Here is a 20,255-nt window from a genome sequence, read left to right on the forward strand (position 1 = left end):
ATGGACCGAGGAGCCTGGTGGGCTACAGTCCATGGTGTTACAAAGAGTCGAACATGACTGAGTGACTAACACTTAATGTTATCAAGTGTATGCACAACTAAGCCTATGGGTTAAAGCACACCCCAATCAGAACATTGACTTTTTAAACTTCTGTGTCTTTATTCAAGTTCTCTCTTGAAGAATTTGAGGATGATAGTAACATTGGAAGGTGAGCATGGCAGAAATAGCACAGGCTGTGGAATTGCGTGGATTAGTGTTCAGGTCCTTGTCCTGCCTTTTACTGATCCTGGTACCTCAGACTAGTTACCTAATTTTCTTGGGCCTCCATTTCCTTATCTGCTTTCAACCTTGTAACAAAGAGATTATTTTCTTAACGTATTTACCAATGATAAGAATTAAGAATGAATAGTATTATGGTTGGTGCAAAAATCTAAAACTCTTATGCTAGATACGGAGAGATGTTATACAGGCAGCGACTATGGTTAACCTTGTGTCTGTAGAATTTATACAGTTGTTTAGGTCCTTTAAAAAATACATTTGCTTATAATAGGACATCTTGAAAAGTTGCTTTAATAATGTACAGGCAAAAACAATTTGACTATAGTTCCACTGTCTTGCTAGGCCTGCTTTCCTTAATATGAAATAGAAAGCAAAGCTTTAGTCACTCAGTTGTATCTGACTCTTTGTGACCTCATGGACTATAGACCTCCAGGTTCCTCTGTCCATGGAATTTTACAGGCAAGAATACTGGAGTGGGTTGCCATTCCTTTCTCCAGGGGATCTTCCCGACCCAGTGATTGAACCCAGGTCTCTCACATTGCAGGTAGATTCTTTACCGCCTGAGCAACCAGGGCGCCCCAATATATGAAGTGGAGTGTATCTTAATTATTTCCGCACCTCTGATGTAGTTTTACCAGCTGGGAAAATTTCATGATCATTTGGGTCTGGATGTATTGCAGAGCTATGCAGGTTTGGATCCAGTGCTGAGGATTACGCTTTACTATGGAGGTGAAGTCAGGTGACTGTTTCTTTGTGGCTCAGACAGATTTTGAGCTCAAGAGGGCCTTAGGACATTTGCTCTGTTTTAGTGAGTGATTCTTTTTCTTTTCTTTTTTCGGCTAGAGAGGGGCAGTCATACCTAAAGAAATTATGCATCATGACCCAAATCAGAGATTTTTGTGTTGGATATCAGTCAGTCATAAAAATAGATATTCAATAAAATAATATTGTCCAATTAAACTGTAGCTTGCACAAATTTACCTCAGTATTTTTCTGCTAGAGGCAGAATCAAGCTAGGAACATTTCATTATGGCTTGTTTTACAAGAAATACTTACTTTGATTTAATGTGGCTTCATAAAAAAGTATATGAGGACAGAGGAGGTGAATTCAAATACTCAGTTTATTTTTGATGGAAAGGAAGAGAATCATATCTTTTAGATTTTCTTTACTTTATCATCTAAATTTTCATGCAAATATCAGTGATTACAAATTATAGTAGTTTGAGAATCTTCTCAGTTCAGTTCAGTTCAGTTCAGTCGCTCAGTCGTGTCTGACTCTTTGCGACCCCATGAATCTCAGTACGCCAGGCCTCCCTGTCCATCACCAACTCCCGGAGTTCACTCAGACTCACATCCATCAAGTCAGTGATGCCATCAGCCATCTCATCCTCTGTTGTCCCCTTCTCTTCCTGCCGCCAACCCCTCCCAGCATCAGAGTCTTTTCCAATGAGTCAACTCTTTGCATGAGGTGGCCAAAGTACCGGAGTTTCAGTTTTAGCATCATTCCTTCCAAAGAAATCCCAGGGCTGATCTCCTTCAGAATAGACTGGTTGGATCTCCTTGCAGTCCAAGGGACTCTCAAGAGTCTTCTCCAACACCATAGTTCAAAAGCATCAATTCTTTGGCGCTCAGCTTTCTTCACAGTCCAACTCACATCCATACATGACCACTGGAAAAACCATAACCTTGACTAGATAGACCTTTGTTGGCAAAGTAATGTCTCTGCTTTTGAATATGCTATCTAGGTTGTTCATAACTTTCCTTCCAAGGAATAAGCGTCTTTTAATTTTGTGGCTGCAATCACCATCTGCAGTGATTTTGGAGCCCCAAAAAATAAAGTCTGCCACTGTTTCCACTGTTTCCCCATCTTTCTGCCATGAAGTGATGGGATCAGATGCCACGATCTTCATTTTCTGAATGTTGAGCTTTAAGCCACGACTATTGAATACACATAAGTCAATAATCTGTATTTATTATAGAGCAAGTCATTTTCAATATGGAGATGGTTTCTTGTCACTTGTAGTTATAAAACAAAGTATGTATATACATATCTGAAAAGAAAATGGAGTCTTTTCCCTGCTTAATCCTCTCAGGGCTAATTGTTTCAATATCTTTTAAGGAAATTATTAAGAAGAATAAGAAGTAAATTGCTTAGCTGTTAAGTGTTTCTGTAGATGTCAACAATTTTATTTTTCTAGCTTAAGTTTTAAAAAGGGTAAATCAAAGTAAAATCTCATTTTCTACTTATTTGTCTGTGGGTGGGATAATGGTCATTTCGTATTCATTTTTGCATCTCACTCTAAAATGAAGATCTAATAAGAAATCATTTATTTATTTAGAGGAAGGGCATGCACTCTGGGTTGCTTTTTGGTCACACCAGTAGATTTGTGCTGATCTGTGCACACCCTTTTGCCCTGTTCTCATTGTGAAACAATGGCTTTTATGATGTGACCAACCAGGCTTGGGATACATTCTGCAACGACTGAACAAAATACAGCCATTGGCCTAAATACGAACTGAACCTTTGACATTGACCCTTTTAGTATTTTAACTAACGTGGAAACTGCTAGAAGCTTGAACTTTGAATTCTCCTGAACCACATGATATGGCAGATAACACTATTTATATATCATTTTGATTAAAATGCCCCGTTTGTGAAATAAAATATAAGAAAAGAGCTTACTGTTAAATCAGTATTGGTGGCTTACTATCTTTTGAGATTAATACATTGTTTAATAATACTGATAATAGTTTTAGCATGGCTGACATTGTTGAGTGTTTCTTATGGGCCAGTTTTATGGGCTGAATTATGTCTCCCACCCTCATCTCTGTCATATGTTGAAGTCCTAATGCTTAGTTCCCGGCATGTCATTGTGTTTGAGATCGTCTTTAAAGAGGCGTTAAAGTTAAGTCTTTGAGGTGAGCCCTAATACACTATGACTGGTAAGAAATCATATTGTAAGAAGAGGAAATTGGGACACAGACCTAGAGGGGAGACCAGGTGATGACACAGAGGAAGACGACTGTCTACAAGTCAAGAAGAGACACCTCAAAGAAACCAACCCTGCCAAAACCTTGATTTTTGAACTTCTAGCCTGTAGAACTGTGAGAAAAAAAATCAATTTGTGTTATTTACGCCACCCAGTCTATGGAATTTTATTGTGGCAGCTTTAGCAAACTTAATACAGACAGGCATTGTGCTAAGTGTTTTACATTCACTTTCTTTGTTACTTTTCATAATAATGTATATAATACACCTATGACTATTCCTACTTTTGCAAATGAAGGATCTTTGGATATTATAGCTTTTCAAGTGGAAGTGAGTGGGGAAAGACAGGGCAAGAATCATTGCAATTGAATTCTGGCATTCAAAGACTCTATAGTCATATTGCCTCCCTTCTGCCATATCTCAGGTGATAGAGGCAATAAAACTACCAACTTCAGGGATGTGCTGTTACTGCTCTAATTTGGTTGCTCTCATTTGATACCTGAGGAATTTGAGGCTTAAGAGTGTCTTGTCTAAAAATACTCTACCATCATGTGATTGAGTCAGAATTCTGTGTCAGATGTGTCTAACCCCATGGTTGTAAATCAACCATCTGACTATCCTACTTTTATTTCCTTTTGCCTGGAGGAAAGGAATCATCTTTTAATTTATTTTTGAATCTTTAGAACCTGGGATAGTGCTTGAACAAAATTGAAATTAATGGAAGATGATCTTTGTTCTTACTTTGAAGAACAGCATTCAAATGCAACTTCAAATGAAGCATTTGAAATTTTAATAATTATTCATTATTACTTACATGTGTGACCCAAAAAAGTTAATAAAAAACTAAGGAGAAGAAAAAGATCCAAAAGGAAATCACAAACAGCATAGTCACTTCATTCTGATAAAAACAATAGTTTATGATACTGACCAACTATATTTATTTATTTTTATCTGTGCTGGGTCTTCTTTACTAAGTGCAGGCTTTCTCTAGTTGTGGTGAGTGGGGACTACTCTGTAGTTCCAGTGTGCAGGCTTCTCATTGCAGTGGATTCTCTTGTTGCAGAGCACGGACTCTAGAGCATGTGGGCTTCAGTAGTTGCAGACCGGGCCTGTGTGGGCTCAGTAGTTGTGGTTCCTGGGCTCCAGAGCACAGGTTCAGTAGCTGCGGAACATGGGCTTATTTGCTCTGTGGCATGTGGGATCCTCCTGGACTAGGGGTCAAACCGTGTCTCCTGAATTGGCAGGCAGATTCCCTACCCCTGAGCCACCAGGGAAGCCTCTATTTAATATTTTAGTCATATTCTCAAAAGGATCCACAAAAAGGCAGTAATATTTTATTTTAGCCTAATTAGTAGAGGTTTTATGAAAATGATGGAATGAAATAAGAGTAAGAAAGCAACTGGAAAAAAGTTTTAATTTAACTGAAGAAATGTAATGAGGGAAAAATTAAAATAACTTAAAAGCAATTCTATTTGATTATTAAATGACTAATTTCAATTCAGCACATTTACACAGCATATCTGTAAAAGTAAAATATTTTAAAAGCATTGTTGTATTTTTAAGCCTATAATCATAAATAGCAACAACAAAAATTCATGGAAATTCCCAGCAGAAGAAGAGAAATATAAATATGGATGGAACATTTTGTTGTGGTTCAGTTGCCCAGTTGTGTCTGACTCTTTGCGATCCCACGGATTGCAACATGCCAGGCCTCCTTGTCTCTCACCATCTCCCGAAATTTGCCCAAGTTAATATCCATTGCATTGGTGCTGCCATTCAGCCATCTCATCCTCTGATGCTCCCTTCCGCTTCTGCCCTCAATCTTTTTCAGCATCATGGAGTTTTCCAATGAGTTGGCTCTTAGCATCAGATGACCAAAATACTGGAGCTTCATCTTTAGCATCAGTCCTTCCGAGTATTCCAAGGAAACATTTAGTTACCTGGAATTTGCATTTCTGTTAAATTTCACTCTTCAGAACCTGCCCGAAAACCACAAAGTTTGCAAATAAAAGCCTTATGCTTCAAAAAGAGACTTCAAAAAGAGAGTCCATGTGTTAAAATCCCTGTGCCCATAAAACAAGTACACCAGGTCTTTGGTGAGAGCATATTTCCTCCTAACACCTAAAATAGAACTGTTTATTTGCTCTCCCTAGCTCACTACTTGTTAGAAGGAGCATATTAAAAAGGAATGCTTGTGGTATTTCTAAACACAAATACATTGTTAGCAAGAAACAGGATTTCAACATAGGAAGAGCTTTTTTAAAAAAGTAATAAAAAAAGAATCATGTAATGTCAAACATTAGAAAGACAGCAGTATAGAGAGTATGACCTTTTTTTGACAGAGTCCTGCATGCAAAAATCTCCATTTGTTGTCTATTGATTAGCTCTATATACCTAGGCAAACTATTTAAATTCTCTCTGTCTGTGTTATCATATGTAAGGTGAAAATACTGTAATCTAACTTGTGGATTGTAGGGATTAAGTGAAATGACTTGTGCAAAATGCTTGGTTAAATTTTGTTTCATTCGGAGGCCCAAATGCACATCTTTATGTACATTGATCATAACTCAGCATATCCTACAGTAGTTCATGCTCATAATAATGACTAATGCTGGATTGTTATACAAATATTAAAGCTATGTACAATGTATTGCATACTTAAGAATGTATGCCAATATGTAATTCATGCTAGAAAAACACATCAAAATGATTATTATTTAAGTCATTGCTGGAATGATCTACATGTTCGGGTTTTCTCTTTGGCACCTGTCACTAGCCTCTGGGGACTTGTATCCACACTGTCCTCGTATGAGGTCAGGAGCAGGTCGTGACTGTACATGAACCTCATATTTGCCATATCTGGGCTAAAGCAATAATGAGAACAGATTAGCATTGTGCCCACATCACATCTGCAGATAATGGTGATATTGTTAGTCACCAAAGTTGTCAGTCCAGGAGGAGGAGAAATAGTATAATTTTAGAATAGAAAGAATCTTATTGGCATCACTTAGTATTATTCTGAACATTTTTATGTTCATGACTGATCAATAAATGCAAAAGGACATGGTAATTAAGTATATTTTCTTTAGAAAAACAAAAAATATTTAATTTACTATGTTTAATTTATGATTGTTCAAGAAATATAGAAAGAATGTTCCTTCTCTTATAACTCTGGAGACCAAATTAGAGCAAAAAAGGAATTCAGTACTTACAAGGTCAATACTAGTTGATCCATTTCCAAAGAAGTTTTTAACATTAGTGTACAGGAAAAAAGTTTCAGTATTTCATTGAGCAAAAATATACAAACTGCTCTCTTGGGAGCTGATCATCCTTGACTAAAAAAAAGTCAAGGGTAGAATGATTTGTACTCAGCTTTCCTACTAATGCAAGGCCTTGAGATATGGGACACGACAGAAATATCACCAGTAGGAGTGCCTTTCTTGAGGCCCACAAGCTGGTGTACTTTATTACATAGGGCAGGCTTCTGCCTCTTGCTGGAAATGTCATGGAGTAGGTGGTCAGGATATTTGACTCACTCTCTGCTAAAAGTGTCATGATGGGTGGTGAGAATTAAACAATGTCAGTGCTAGTTTTTTACATTTCTAAAAACATTCTCAATATCAATGCAGAAGAAGAAAGCTTCAGTATTTCACTGAGCACAAAATAATGTATATACTGTTTTTTCATGGATTTGATCATCCTTGACTAGGGGAAAATTTTCTAGGGAAAAAATTGTTTATTTACTCTAGGAGTCTCTTGTTACCAACAGTTGGGAAGACAGTGTGAAGCTGAGCAGATACAGGGTCAATTAATCATTGGCCACAATTCCTTCAGACCATTCAAGTTCATTGCCCTACCATGTCTTGAACAAGTAAGTAGGAATAACAGCCTCTCCGATTTCTCTGCAATTACCTATCCATATGGGTTTATAATAAATCACATTCTTTATAGTTAGCATTTGTGAATTAGATTTCTGATGAGGCTGCCAGAAGAGAAGAAACCTGAAAATTTAAACCAAATAACAAAGGTATGTTATCGTTCATATATCTTTGTTCATAATACCTGAATTCAGTATGATCTTGTGTCTGGAATTATCCTGGGATGTAGTAAGCTTCACTGAGTTATTAATGCTGACCTGATGTTGATACCTCCCAAATCTATCTTTGGGAGTATTCGTTCAATCCGCATTTGTTTAACACATGCTTTATGCCAAGCCCTAATTTGGATGTAGTATAGAAATTTTAAAAAAAGAAAAAAAAAACACAAGGAGATAATGGTTTGTTGAGGCAGAGAGACAGACATATAAGAAAACAATTATAATAAAATAATTATTTAGTTAGTAGCTAAATTCAGAATTCTTAGGAAATTCAGAGTAAATGGGATGTTGGGCAAGTTTCCACTGGAGAGGTAATGCAATTGCTGGATCTTGAATATAAGGAATTTGTCAAAAAACGGAGGAAATTTGTCAGCCAGAAAAGGTGAGCTCCAATTATGTTAAAGAGCTTGGGACACTCAATGAAGAGAAAATAAGACAGAGGTCAGTGTACACTGGAAGCAAGATCTGTGGTTTGGGAGTGTAATGTTATTGATGAGTATCAGAGACAGGACAGGGAGAGTCAAAACATCTCTTGAAGGTTCTGAATTCCATGGCGAGGATTTGGGACTTTATTTTACTGGCAGCAAGGAAGCCATGGAAGTTCTGAAGCAGTGGAATGCTGTGATTAAACCTGTTCTTCAGAAAACAACCCTCAAGTTTATAGAAGAGTAGGCTGGAGGTGAGAAGGAGCCTGAACAAGAAACATAGCGTAGGAGACTATCACAGTATCCCCGCGGGAGTTAATGGAAATCTGGTAATAGGCTGCTTAGAATACTGAATTGGCAGGACCTGGTAACTGAGGAAGAAGAAGGTATATTCTTACATTGATTCAGTGATTATTTGTAGAACTCCTGTTCTGTGCCAGACATTGTTGTGAACAAAATCTCTGCTCTTACATGTTTGCATTCTATTGAGAGAGACAAAAATAAGTCCTCTAGTGTATATCATCACATCATATCATGTGGTACCTAAATGCTATGAAGAAAAATGCAGCATGTTGTGGAAATGGTGTTATGTGACTTGTGAGCTTGAAACTTCTGCTTTTGTCTTATGGAATGCACCCAGAGATGGCCTTGTAAGGAAGCCAGGCCAGCAGATGTGAGGATCAGAGAAAGAGAACACCCTGGGCATTCCAGCCAATAGCCAGCATCATCTGCCAGAGTGAGGAACATTGCCACTGAGTTTTCTGCTGAAAGCAGCTTCATGAGTGAGTTCAGAAGAAATCAGCAGAGGAACTGCCCAGCCAACCCACAGAGTCATAATAAATCATAGATCTTTGTTGCTTTCAGCTGCTAAGTTTTGGGGAGTTTCATTACTCGGGAATAGATAACAGAAACAATGAAGAAGAGAGATACTATTCAAGAATGATTTCTGGGTCGCTGACATAGTGATAGGCTAGCCAAGTAGGGCAGTTAGCTAAGAGAGGCTTAACTTGAAGAAAAGGAAATTCAGAATTGCCCCAGGAAGGAAAGTTTCTGGCTATTTCAGATGGGGACAAAGTTTAATTAGTATTCTTTGGTATTGAAAGGACTAATTTGATGAGATCATAGTTTCTCCTTTAACAACTTGGAAAAAGTAAATGTTGAAAAGCTATCACATTTCAACCAAGATGCATTGGTTTGAATGCATCTTTAATTAAAGAATAATCACGAATCAATCATTAAAGTAATAAGTAATCAATATGCAGTTATAACTGTTCATCAGAACTTCTCCTGTTTTGTTTTGTGTTGTTTATTTAAATAGGAGAGGAATAGGGACAGTGAAGAGAGCAATAGGGCTTCAGAAATGGGTGAAAATGAGTAAGGAGGCTAATACCAAGAGGAAAAAAGACGGGAACAGTGGGGCCTGGGGAAAGGACCAAGTTTACCTTTGTTAACTTTTATGCAGTTGTATAAAAGGCAACTGGCTGCAGAACAGTCTTTTGCCATATAGTCTGCTTTGGTATGATTGATGAAGAATTTTTAAAAAATCGGCTGAATTCTCAAAGAATAGTTTTCGTTCTTCAAACCGCATTAATCTTAGAGTTACTGTCACGTGTGTTGTAAAGTGAGAGGAACCTGTGTGTTTTACAGTATACCATGGGTCATAGATGGATGAAAAAAAGTCTTTTCCAAATCCTTAATATTTTTTCTCAGAAATTTAACATAGTACATTAATATTAATTGTAACATAGTTGTAGTCGTTCATTTTAAATGCTAATAAGGGTATTTCACCCATTTATTAGTCACAGAAGTCACAGAAATGGCTTGTTATGCATGTTTCCTGAATCAAGGAGATTGAGTAAAGAGAGGATTATTTGATTATTTGATGGATGTTATATCTGGGGAGGCCTTACAAATAGCTGTGAAAAAAAAAGAAGCAAAAAGCAAAGAAGAAAAGGAAAGATATAAACATCTGAATGCAGAGTTCCAAAGAACAGCAAGAAGAGATAAGAAAGCCTTCTTCAGCGATCAATGCAAAGAAATAGAGGAAAACAACAGAATGGGAAAGACTAGGGATCTCTTCAAGGAAATCAGAGGTACCAAAGGAACATTTCATGCAAAGATTGGCTCTATAAAGGACAGAAATGGTATGGACCTAACAGAAGCAGAAGATATTAAGAAGAGATGGCAAGAATACACAGAAGAACTGTACAAAAAAGATCTTCACGATCCAGATAATCACGATGGTGTGATCACTGACCTAGAGCCAGACATCCTGGAATGTGAAGACAAGTGGGCCTTAGAAAGCATCACTACAAACAAAGCTAGTGGAGTGATGGAATTCCAGTTGAGCTATTCCAAATCCTGAAAGATGATGCTGTGAAAGTGCTGCACTCAATATGCCAGCAAATTTGAAAAACTCAGCAGTGACCACAGGACTGGAAAAGGTCAGTTTTCATTCCAATCCCAAAGAAAGGCAATGCCAAAGAATGCCCAGACTACCACACAGTTGCACTCATCTCACATGCTAGTAAAGTCATGCTCAAAATTCTCCAAGCCAGGCTTTAGCAATATGTGAACTGTGAACTTCCTGGTGTTCAAGCTGGTTTTAGAAAAGGCAGAGGAACCAGAGATCAAATTGCCAACATCCGCTGGATCATGGAAAAAGCAAGAGAGTTCCAGAAAAACATCTATTTCTGCTTTATTGACTATGCCAAAGCCTTTGACTGTGTGGATCACAATAAACTGTGGAAAATTCTGACAGAGATGGAAATACCAGACCACCTGATCTGCCTCTTGAGAAATTTGTATGCAGGTCAGGAAGCAACAGTTAGAACTGGACATGGAACAACAGACTGGTTCCAAATAGGAAAAGGAGTTCGTCAGGGCTGTATATTGTTACCCTGTTTATTTAACTTATATGCAGAGTACATCATGAGAAACACTGGACTGGAAGAAACACAAGCTGGAATCAAGATTGCCGGGAGAAATATCAATCACCTCAGATATGCAGATGACACCACCCTTATGGCAGAAAGTGAAGAGGAACTCAAAAGCCTCTTGATGAAAGTGAAAGTGGGGAGTGAAAAAGTTGGCTTAAAGCTCAACATTCAGAAAACGAAGATCATGGCATCTGGTCCCACCACCTCATGGGAAATAGATGGGGCAACAGTGGAAACAGTGTCAGACTTTATTTTTCTGGGCTCCAGAATCACTGCAGATGGTGACTGCAGCCATGAAATTAAAAGATGCTTACTCCTTGGAAGGAAAGTTATGACAACCTAGATAGCATGTTCAAAAGCAGCGACATTACTTTGCTAATAAAGGTTCGTCTAGTCAAGGCTATGGTTTTTCCTGTGGTCAAGTATGGATGTGAGAGTTGGACTGTGAAGAAGGCTGAGCGCTGAAGAATTGATGCTTTTGAACTGTGGTGTTGGAGAAGACTCTTGAGAGTCCCTTGGACTGCAAGCAGATCCAACCAGTCCATTCTGAAGGAGATCAGCCCTGGGATTTCTTTGGAAGGAATGATGCTAAAGCTGAAACTCCAGTACTTTGGCCACCTCATGCGAAGAGTTGACTCATTGGAAAAGACTCTGATGCTGGGAGGGATTGGGGGCAGGAGGAGAAGGGGACGACAGAGGATGAGATGGCTGGATGGCATCACTGACTCGATGGACGTGAGTCTGGGTGAACTCCAGGAGTTGGTGATGCACAGGGAGGCCTGGCGTGCTGCGATTCATGGGGTCGCAAATAGTCGGACACGACTGAGCAACTGAACTGACCTGAACTGAATACTTCTATTATGCATACGACACTTGAACTTCAAGGAGAGAAACAAGTAATCTTGGCTTATCCATCCATACTCATCTTTATATGCTTGACATTGCCTAGAATCACATACATAGAATGAATTGGCTTAAGTCACACATTTTGTTAGCTCATAGTGCTTATAATAGTTGTAATTGTTATATTAAATGTGAAGATTGCTGTTTTGTGCCTAAGTCCCCGGTGGACTGAGAGTTTCATTAGGGCACAAGTAGTGTTTGTCTGGCTCAATAATTTTTCCCATGATGAACGCAGTACTGGAATATGGTTACTGCCCAGTAATTGAATGCAAGACAAAACAAAGAAACACAGCTTTAGTGTATCGTCCATTTCAGAGAAGAAAAGGCCCAGAAGGTGCCTCTCTCTCCACAGTTGGAAAACTTCATCCTACAGCCCTTCGTTCATAGTGACAGTGTTGATTATGAGTTCTAGAAAAGTTTGAGGATTTGACCACTGTTCCTGGCCTTTCTAGGGTATAAAATAGGGTGGCCTGATAAAATAAATTTCAGGAAAACAATAAATAAGTATATTAAAATATAGTTGTGTTCCATTTTAATTTTTTAAATGATATTTATATGAAATTCAGATTTCACTGACTGTCCTATATTTTCATTTGCTAAAGCTGGCAACCCTAGTGTAAAGCTATTTTCTGTATAGTACTAGGAAGGCTTTGTCTGTCCCGAAAGGTTATCTCAGGGCTTTGTTCCTGATTAGGAGTTCTACTCCCTCCACATAGTTATGTGCAGTGCAAAATCATGGAGATAGATAAGTTGACCCTCACAGCCTCCAGTTACCTTCCTACATAATTCCTTTCTTGGAAAAATTAGGAAGCAACCTTACTTGCATGTTATATCCTTCTTGAGCATATTTAGTCTCATAAAATACTACCTCAGAAAGTCATTCCTACTAAAATGTAAATAACTGATAAGGTTAATGTGTTATTTCTGTTGGGGCATTTATACTGTAAATAAGTACCATCAAAATAGTTAATAAAATAATTTTGAATTGAGGAATTTTATAATTCCTTTGTTATAGAATGTGGTTTTAGAGGTAAAAATTGTTTTGTTCTCTTGAAATTAGGTCTTTGGTATTTGACGATTACAGCTTCTCAGGCACACTCATGTAAATAAGGGTTTCAGGATCCAGAATCCTAGGGGATTGTTAGGGGAAAGGAGTTAACTCTAAATTATTCAAAGCTCTTCAGTCCATGACCACAGAGGAAAAACAGACTAACTTAAAAATAAACACTTTTATGGAGTGACTTCTTCTTGTTAGTGTTCCTTCTCCTAAGTGTTCTCACATGTCATTCTTGGAAAAAGTCCTGTGAAGTGGACCGTATTATGTTCAGGTTTTAGATGAAGCAACTGAAGTTCAGAGAGGTTAAGTGTCTTGCCCCAAGCCAGGGAGATGGTAAATGGCAGAGCTGTGATTCAAACTTAGGGTTTTTTGACTTGAGGCTAGTGATCTTTCTGTCACACCATGGTGATCACTCATTCCCCACAGCCCTTTTTGGGGAAGCTCCAGGATCCCCCTAAAGCTGTTTAGAGTGTGGGTCTAGGATGTGGTTGTTGGGTACTAAATGCTCTGTGGTTAAATGACTTCTGATTGCAAAGTCTGGGGAAAAGTAATAATGCCAGATTACTTGTGTCAGAGATAGGAAAATGATTCAGACTCATACGCTGTTGGGCAACTAAATTTGGTTGCAGGCATTTCTTTTCAAGAAGTTGGAATGATCTTTATCCATGAGCAAAGCCACGGTGGAGGGTAAAGGGATCATGACACCACCATAGAGATTCATTTCCAAGGCTATTGGGCAGTTAAAGGAGAAGTGAAGCAAAATTGTGATGAAATGGAGCTTCGTCTTTGGTGACCTATTACTGACACTTTAAGGCAACTTCTTCTTCCTTAGTCTTATAGTGCCTGGATAACAGTTTAGAAAGACTCTGAAAGGTTGCTCTACTGTTGTGTTAGCTCAATATAGAACCTCTCCTTGGGATATGAGAACGTTAACTTGGAATATAATGAAAAAGGAATAAAGATTGAATTCTAAATGTTAGCATCCTAGTAGATGAACCAGAAGGTTCTTTTGTGATGGGAATCTACTGGAACCATGCTTTGCAGACAGTACCAGAGAAGAGTGATATAAATTAGGTACTTCGGTTGGTTGGTATTATTCTATTATTGTTAAAGGCAGGACTTAAAGGCCATGACTTAAAGGTTTTAGAAATATGATGAAAATGAACAGCAAATTAAAAAATATGGACTTAAATGCTATCGACAGTTGATAAATATTGAGATCAGTATTTGGTCTGCAGGAAAGAAAAATAAGATGTAATTTCCCATCTATGGTAGGAATTTGGAGATTTGGCTTGGTCTCCTTTATCTTTATGGAAAATAAAAAGTGAAATAAAGATGAAAATGAATAGAATTTGGTGTAGAAAGAATTGATGGTGCATTTAAATTTTGAATTCCTTGATAGAAAGTTGTCTGAGGATACTGGAATTTGTTATTTAGACATAATTTATGCTAGGAACTGGTATGCTACAGTAGAAACAGCCTATTAGTGGAATCAGAAAGACCCAACTCTTGTTCTGACTATATGTCAATTATTTAATCTTTTTGAACCTCAATTTCCTCCTCTGTAAAATAAGAACTGTAATACATAATTGAATTATTCTAAGAACGAAATGAGATACTAGGTGTTTATAAAACACCCACTGCTGCTGCTAAGTCGCTTCAGTCGTGTCCGACTCTGTGCGACCCCAGAGATGGCAGCTCCCCTGTCCCTGGGATTCTCCAGGCAAGAACACTGGAGTGGGTTGCCATTTCCTTCTCCAATGCATGAAAGTGAAAAGTGAAAGTGAAGTTGCTCAGTCGTGTACAACTCCTAGCGACCCCATGGACTGCAGCCTACCAGGCTCCCCCATCCCTGGGATTCTCCAGGCAAGAACACTGGAGTGGGTTGCCATTTCCTTCTCCAATGCATGAAAGTGAAAAGTGAAAACGAAGTCGCTCAGTTGTGTCCGACTCCTAGTGACCCCATGGACTGCAGCCTATCAGGCTCCTCTGTCCATGGGATTTTCCAACACCTAGTAAATGTATATTTAGGACTTCATTGATATTCTTATGCATCACTTTCACTTTTTTAAGTAATTTGTAAATAATTTTGCCTATAGTTCTTAGATCAAAGCAATGCCTTCTAGAAGTGAAAAAACAGTAAAAAGCCTTGGAAATTAAGAAAAATGTTCATATAGAGTTAAAAAGACATAACTATGCTTACAGTTGGAAAAGACTGTTTAACCTCAATTTGGTCAACTGCTTTCACATTGAATTAGGAAATAAGCATATTGATAGGCATATTCTTCTAATGTATTTAAAGGAAATAAATTACATGGATTTTAAGTCAGTAACCAAGCTGCTTATAACCAAAGCTGTTTATCTTCCCAAATTTGAACTCCTTACATAAATCTTAATTCTTCAAGGTCAGCAAATATATATAATTATGTATATTTAATACTGTTTTGATCTTCCCCACTTGATGGACATCAGTTTGAGCAAGCTCTGGGAGTTGGTGATGGACAGAGAAGCCTGGCGTGCTGCAGTCCATGGGGTCATAGAGTCAGACACGATTGAACAACTGAACTGACTGACTGACTCAGCTGCCCAGGTGGTGCTAGTGGTAAAGAAACCTCCTGCCAATGCAGGCGACTTAAGAGATGTGGGTTCCATCCCTGGGTCAAGAAGATCCACTGGAGGAGGGCATGGCAACCCACTCCAGTATTCTTGCCTGGAGAATCCCCATGGACAGAAGAGGCTGGCAGGCTATGGTACATAGGGTCGCAAAGGGTCAGACATGACTGAAGTGGCTGAGCACTCACACATACTAATATACAAAAGTCTGGGTATCTTTCTAGTAGATAGTCAGCTGGTGTATAAAGTAAATACACGTCATTAAGCATGCTCTTTTTGGCAGCCGATTCATGAAGTATTAATAGCAATAATAATAACCTGTTTCCTGAATAGAAGAAACCTTTTTGGAACTGAAAACTTTGCCAGGGTTTTAATACTTAGTTGTTGTTGTTGTTCAGTCTCTAAGTCGTGTCTGACTCTTTGCAACCCCATGGACTGCAGCATGCCAGACTTCCTGGTCCATCACCACTCTCGGAGCTTGCTCAAACTCATGTCCATTGAGTTGGTGATGCCATCCAACCATCTGTTGCCCCCTTCTCCTCTTGCCCTCAGGCTTTCCCAGCATCAAGGTCTTTTCCAGTGAATAGGCTCTTCGCATCAGGTGGTCAAAGTATTAGAGCTTTAGCTTCAGCACCAGTCTTTCCAATGAATATTCAGGGCTGATTTCCTTTAACGTTGATTGGTTTGATCTCCTTGCTGTCCAAGGGACTCTCAAGAGTCTTCTCCAGTAACACACTCCGAAAGCATCAATTGTTTGGCACTCAGCCTTACTTATGGTCCAACTCTCACATCCTTATGTGACTATTGGAAAAACCATAGCTTTGACTCTATGGACCTTTGTTGGCAAAGTGATGTTTCTGCTTTTTAATAGACTGTCTGCTGCTTGCTGCTGCTTAGTCGCTTCAGTCGTGTCCGACTCTGTGCGACCCCATAGACGGCAGCCCACCAGGCTCCCCCGTCCCTGGGATTCTCCAGGCAAGAACACTGGAGTGGGTTGCCATTTCCTTCTCCAAATAGACTGTATAGATTAGTTATAACTGTTCTTCCAAGGAGCAAGCGACTTTTAATTTTGTGGCTGTAGTCACTATCTGCATTGATTTTGGAGTCCAAGAAAATGAAATCTGATACTGTTTTCACTTTTTCCCCATCTCTTTGCAATGAAGTGATAGGACCAGATGCCATGATCTTTGTTTTTTGAATGTTGAGTTTTAAGCCAGCTTTTTCACTCTCCTCTTTCACCTTCATCAAGAGGCTCTTTAGTTCTTCTTCACCTTCTGCCCATTAAAGTGGCATCATCTGCATATCTGAGGTTGTTAATATTTCTCCCAGCAGTCTTGATTCCAACTTGTGAGTCACCCACCCAGCATTTTGCATGATGTACTCTGCATAGAAGTTAAATAAGCAGGGTAACAATATACAGCCTTGATGTACTCCTTTCCCAATTTGAAACCAGTCTGTTGTTCCATGTCTGGTTCTAACTGTTGCTTCTTGTCTTGCATACAGGTTTCTCAGGAGTCAGGTGAGGTGGTCTGGTATTCCCATCTCATTAAGGAATATTCTACAGTTTATTTTGATTCACACAGTCAAAGGCTTTAGTGTAGTCAATGAAGTAGAATTATATGCTTTTTTGGATTTCTCTTGCTTTTTCTATGATCCAGGATATGTTGGCAATTTGATCTCTGGTTCCTCTGCCTTTTCAAAACTCAGCTTGAGCATCTGGAAATTCTCTGTTCACATACTGTTGAAGCCTGAACATTACCTTGCTAGCATGTGAAATGACTACAATTGTGAGATAGTTTGAACAGTCTTTGGTATTGCCTTTCTTTGATACTGGAATGAAAACTGACCTTTTCCAGTCCTGTGGCCACTGCTGTTTTCCAAATTTGCTGGCATAAGGAGTGCAGCACTTAACAGCATCATCTTTTAGGATTTGAAATAGCTCAGTTAGAATTCCATCACCTCCACTAGCTTTGCTCATAGTAATGCTTCATAAGGCCTACTTGGCTTCACACTCCAGGATGTCTGGCTCTAGGTGAGTGACCACACCATTGTGGTTATCTTGGTCATTAAGAGACTTAAAATTTTATAAATGCTAGTAAGTTGAATGTATCAGGAGGAAGGGGCTCCATTTGCTAATCTCGACTAAGAGTAGATGGCAAAATATTACAATTAGTGAATTATGCAGTGAAATATTAGGAACCAGTGAACTTGAGCTATCTTCATAGGTAGTTTCTAACTCTTTAAATCTTCTGTTTTGGAAGGAGAAGCAAATAAGCTGGATAAGAGCATGATAGAAATTGAAGGCACAATTATGTAACAATTTTAGGCTATTTTGAGAACTTTGCTTTTTACTCATGATCTGACATGTTTAAAAGTTTTTGGCCTCTGTGTTGGGAATAGATTATAGGGAATAAGAACTGAAGGAGAAAATATAGTCAAGGGGCTCTTCTAATAATCAGGTGAGCAATAATGGATCCTTAGACTCAAGTGAGCACTGATGGATCCTTAGACTAGGGTGATATCATTTGAGGCTGTAACAGATCCCAAATTTATTTTGAAGAAAGATCCAGGATTAATGGATTAAATGGGAGATAGTAAAAGAGGAATTAAGCATAACTACAGATTTCTATTTTGATTAACTCAACAAAATATTGCTGGTGAAATGGGAAAGTCTGTGGAGGAGCAGAGTTTTGAAGGATGGATTTGAGGAATGAGGAGTTCGGTTTTAATTATGCTAAGTTTGAGGTGGTTATTAAAATATCAACTGGGAAGTCAAGAGGCAGATGGATAAATAAATCTGAGGTTCAAGAACTTGAGAACAGGATATAAAATTGTCAGTGAAATAAGCCATGAAACTGAATGAAATCACCCAAAGAATGGGAGAAGTTGTTAGGGACTGGGTCTTCTTGTCCTCTCACATTTAAAAGCTGAGATTAGGTGGGGCCCCCAAAGGAGGTTGGAAAGAAGTAGCCAGTAAGTAAAGAGAAGACTCAAAGATTGACAACCTAGAAGCCATGTGAAAAAAGGCATTTTAAAAACCAGGGAGAGATTAGTGTCAAATCTTACTGATTGGAGGGAATGAAGACTATGGATTATTCTGTTAGGCAATGTGGAAATCTTTGTTTGCCTCATTAAATTGTTTCAGTGTGGGGGGTAGAGACAAACAGGCTTGTCCTTAACCTTTGCAGGGTCTGCAACAAAACTCCAGTTTGAAACTCATGCTCCATATATCTACATTTTAATCAAGACAGTGAATACTTGGTCTCTTGTGACTGCTAGACAAAAAGCAAAAGAAAAAGGCCAAGAAAATAGCAGGAACATTGACCCCGATAGAGTCTAGCCACCTAATCAATGCCAGCAACCACCCCACATACTCAAGCTTGGCAAATGAAGAGAATGATCAATCTTCCATCTTCCCATCATCACACTGGGAAACATCCAGGGGCCTGGCAATTTCTGGAACATGCTGTGTAGGCTTATAGTCTTCCTTTCCTTAGAGTGCAAGCATTGAGAATAGCCTTGTCAGTGGATTAATACGTAGATTGCTTAACTTTGAGGGTGTCAGGTGGCACATGAATCTTCTGGGAAGAGAGCTGCCTTGAGAGTCATAAAATGGAGGAAGCCATGAGTTTTGTGGGGGGTAGGGTCCAAACTGGGGTGCAGCCCCTCCTGTTGAGACAAAGGGAATCCCCATTCTCAGATACTTTGTTGTCTAGATTGAGCTTCTAGTCATTTGGGGGCAATCCTGATCTTGTACTATGAGATTTTCTGTTACTTGCAGTTGAATATATTCCAACTGATTTATAGGCATTCAATAAATATGTATTAAATGACCCTCTGATTAAGAAAGCATTGCTGCTGCTGCTGCTAAGTCGCTTCAGTCGTGTCCGACTCTGTGCGACCCCATAGACGGCAGCCCACCAGGCTCCCCCGTCCCTGGGATTCTCCAGGCAAGAACACTGGAGTGGGTTGCCATTTCCTTCTCCAATGCATGAAAGTGAAAAGTGAAAGTGAAGTCACTCAGTCGTATCTGACTCTTAGCGACCCCATGGACTGCAGCCCACCAGGCTCCTCCATCCATGGGATTTTCCAGGCAAGAGTACTGGAGTGGGGTCCCATTGCCTTCTCCGTAAGAAAGCATTACGATGGTGTAATACTACAGCCATTAATAACAGTGAACTAGAACTTTAAAAATGATGAGTTTGTTATGATTTCATTTATATATGTGTATATGTTTGTATATACATATACATATATTTAGTATGTGTCTAGAATGTCTGCATATGTACAAAGAGCAATATACATAAGCGTATATATTTTTATTCCTTTTCACCTAGCATAGTACTTGCTCCTAGAAAGCACTGAATGTTTATTGAATGACTGAACACTAACATTATAGATCAGAGTATTAATCTAAGAAGCAGAGTAGGTTTAGGTCCTCATATCAGCCACGGAATTCACTGCAAATTTAACTTTTCCAGCCTGGAGAAGACACCTTTCCCTTTAAGGCCCCAAATATTTATTCTAAGACTACTTTCCAAATTCCTGCCTCAAACCCTCCTCTTCTTTTGCATTCTTTCTACCAGCATTCAATAAGTGCTTTAAGGAATACATGTTTCTCAAATTCACTGAGATTTGTGCTTGCCAGGACCATTTCCAGTGATGGCTCTGGACTCTTTTGCTCAATGCATCTTGCTGCCACCTAATAGCCCCTCTGTGCTGCTATGGCTCCTCATTCTCAAGAGTTTAATTCTTAACTCCCAAACTAACATTGTCCTGTGGTTTTAACATAGCTTTCATTAAAGCTTAAGGACACCCAAGGTGTTACAATGCAGACAAGAACTTAACACTGACTCAGTAGTCTCTGCAGACTCTAGGACAGGCTTCTTCAGAAGTGCCCCCTCCTGGTTGTGCTTCTCCTGACGTCCTGTGGGTTGATAGGGGACAGCTTATC

This window comes from Bos mutus, chromosome 4 (genome assembly GCF_027580195.1).
Source record: "Bos mutus isolate GX-2022 chromosome 4, NWIPB_WYAK_1.1, whole genome shotgun sequence".
Classification (NCBI taxonomy): domain Eukaryota; kingdom Metazoa; phylum Chordata; class Mammalia; order Artiodactyla; family Bovidae; genus Bos; species Bos mutus.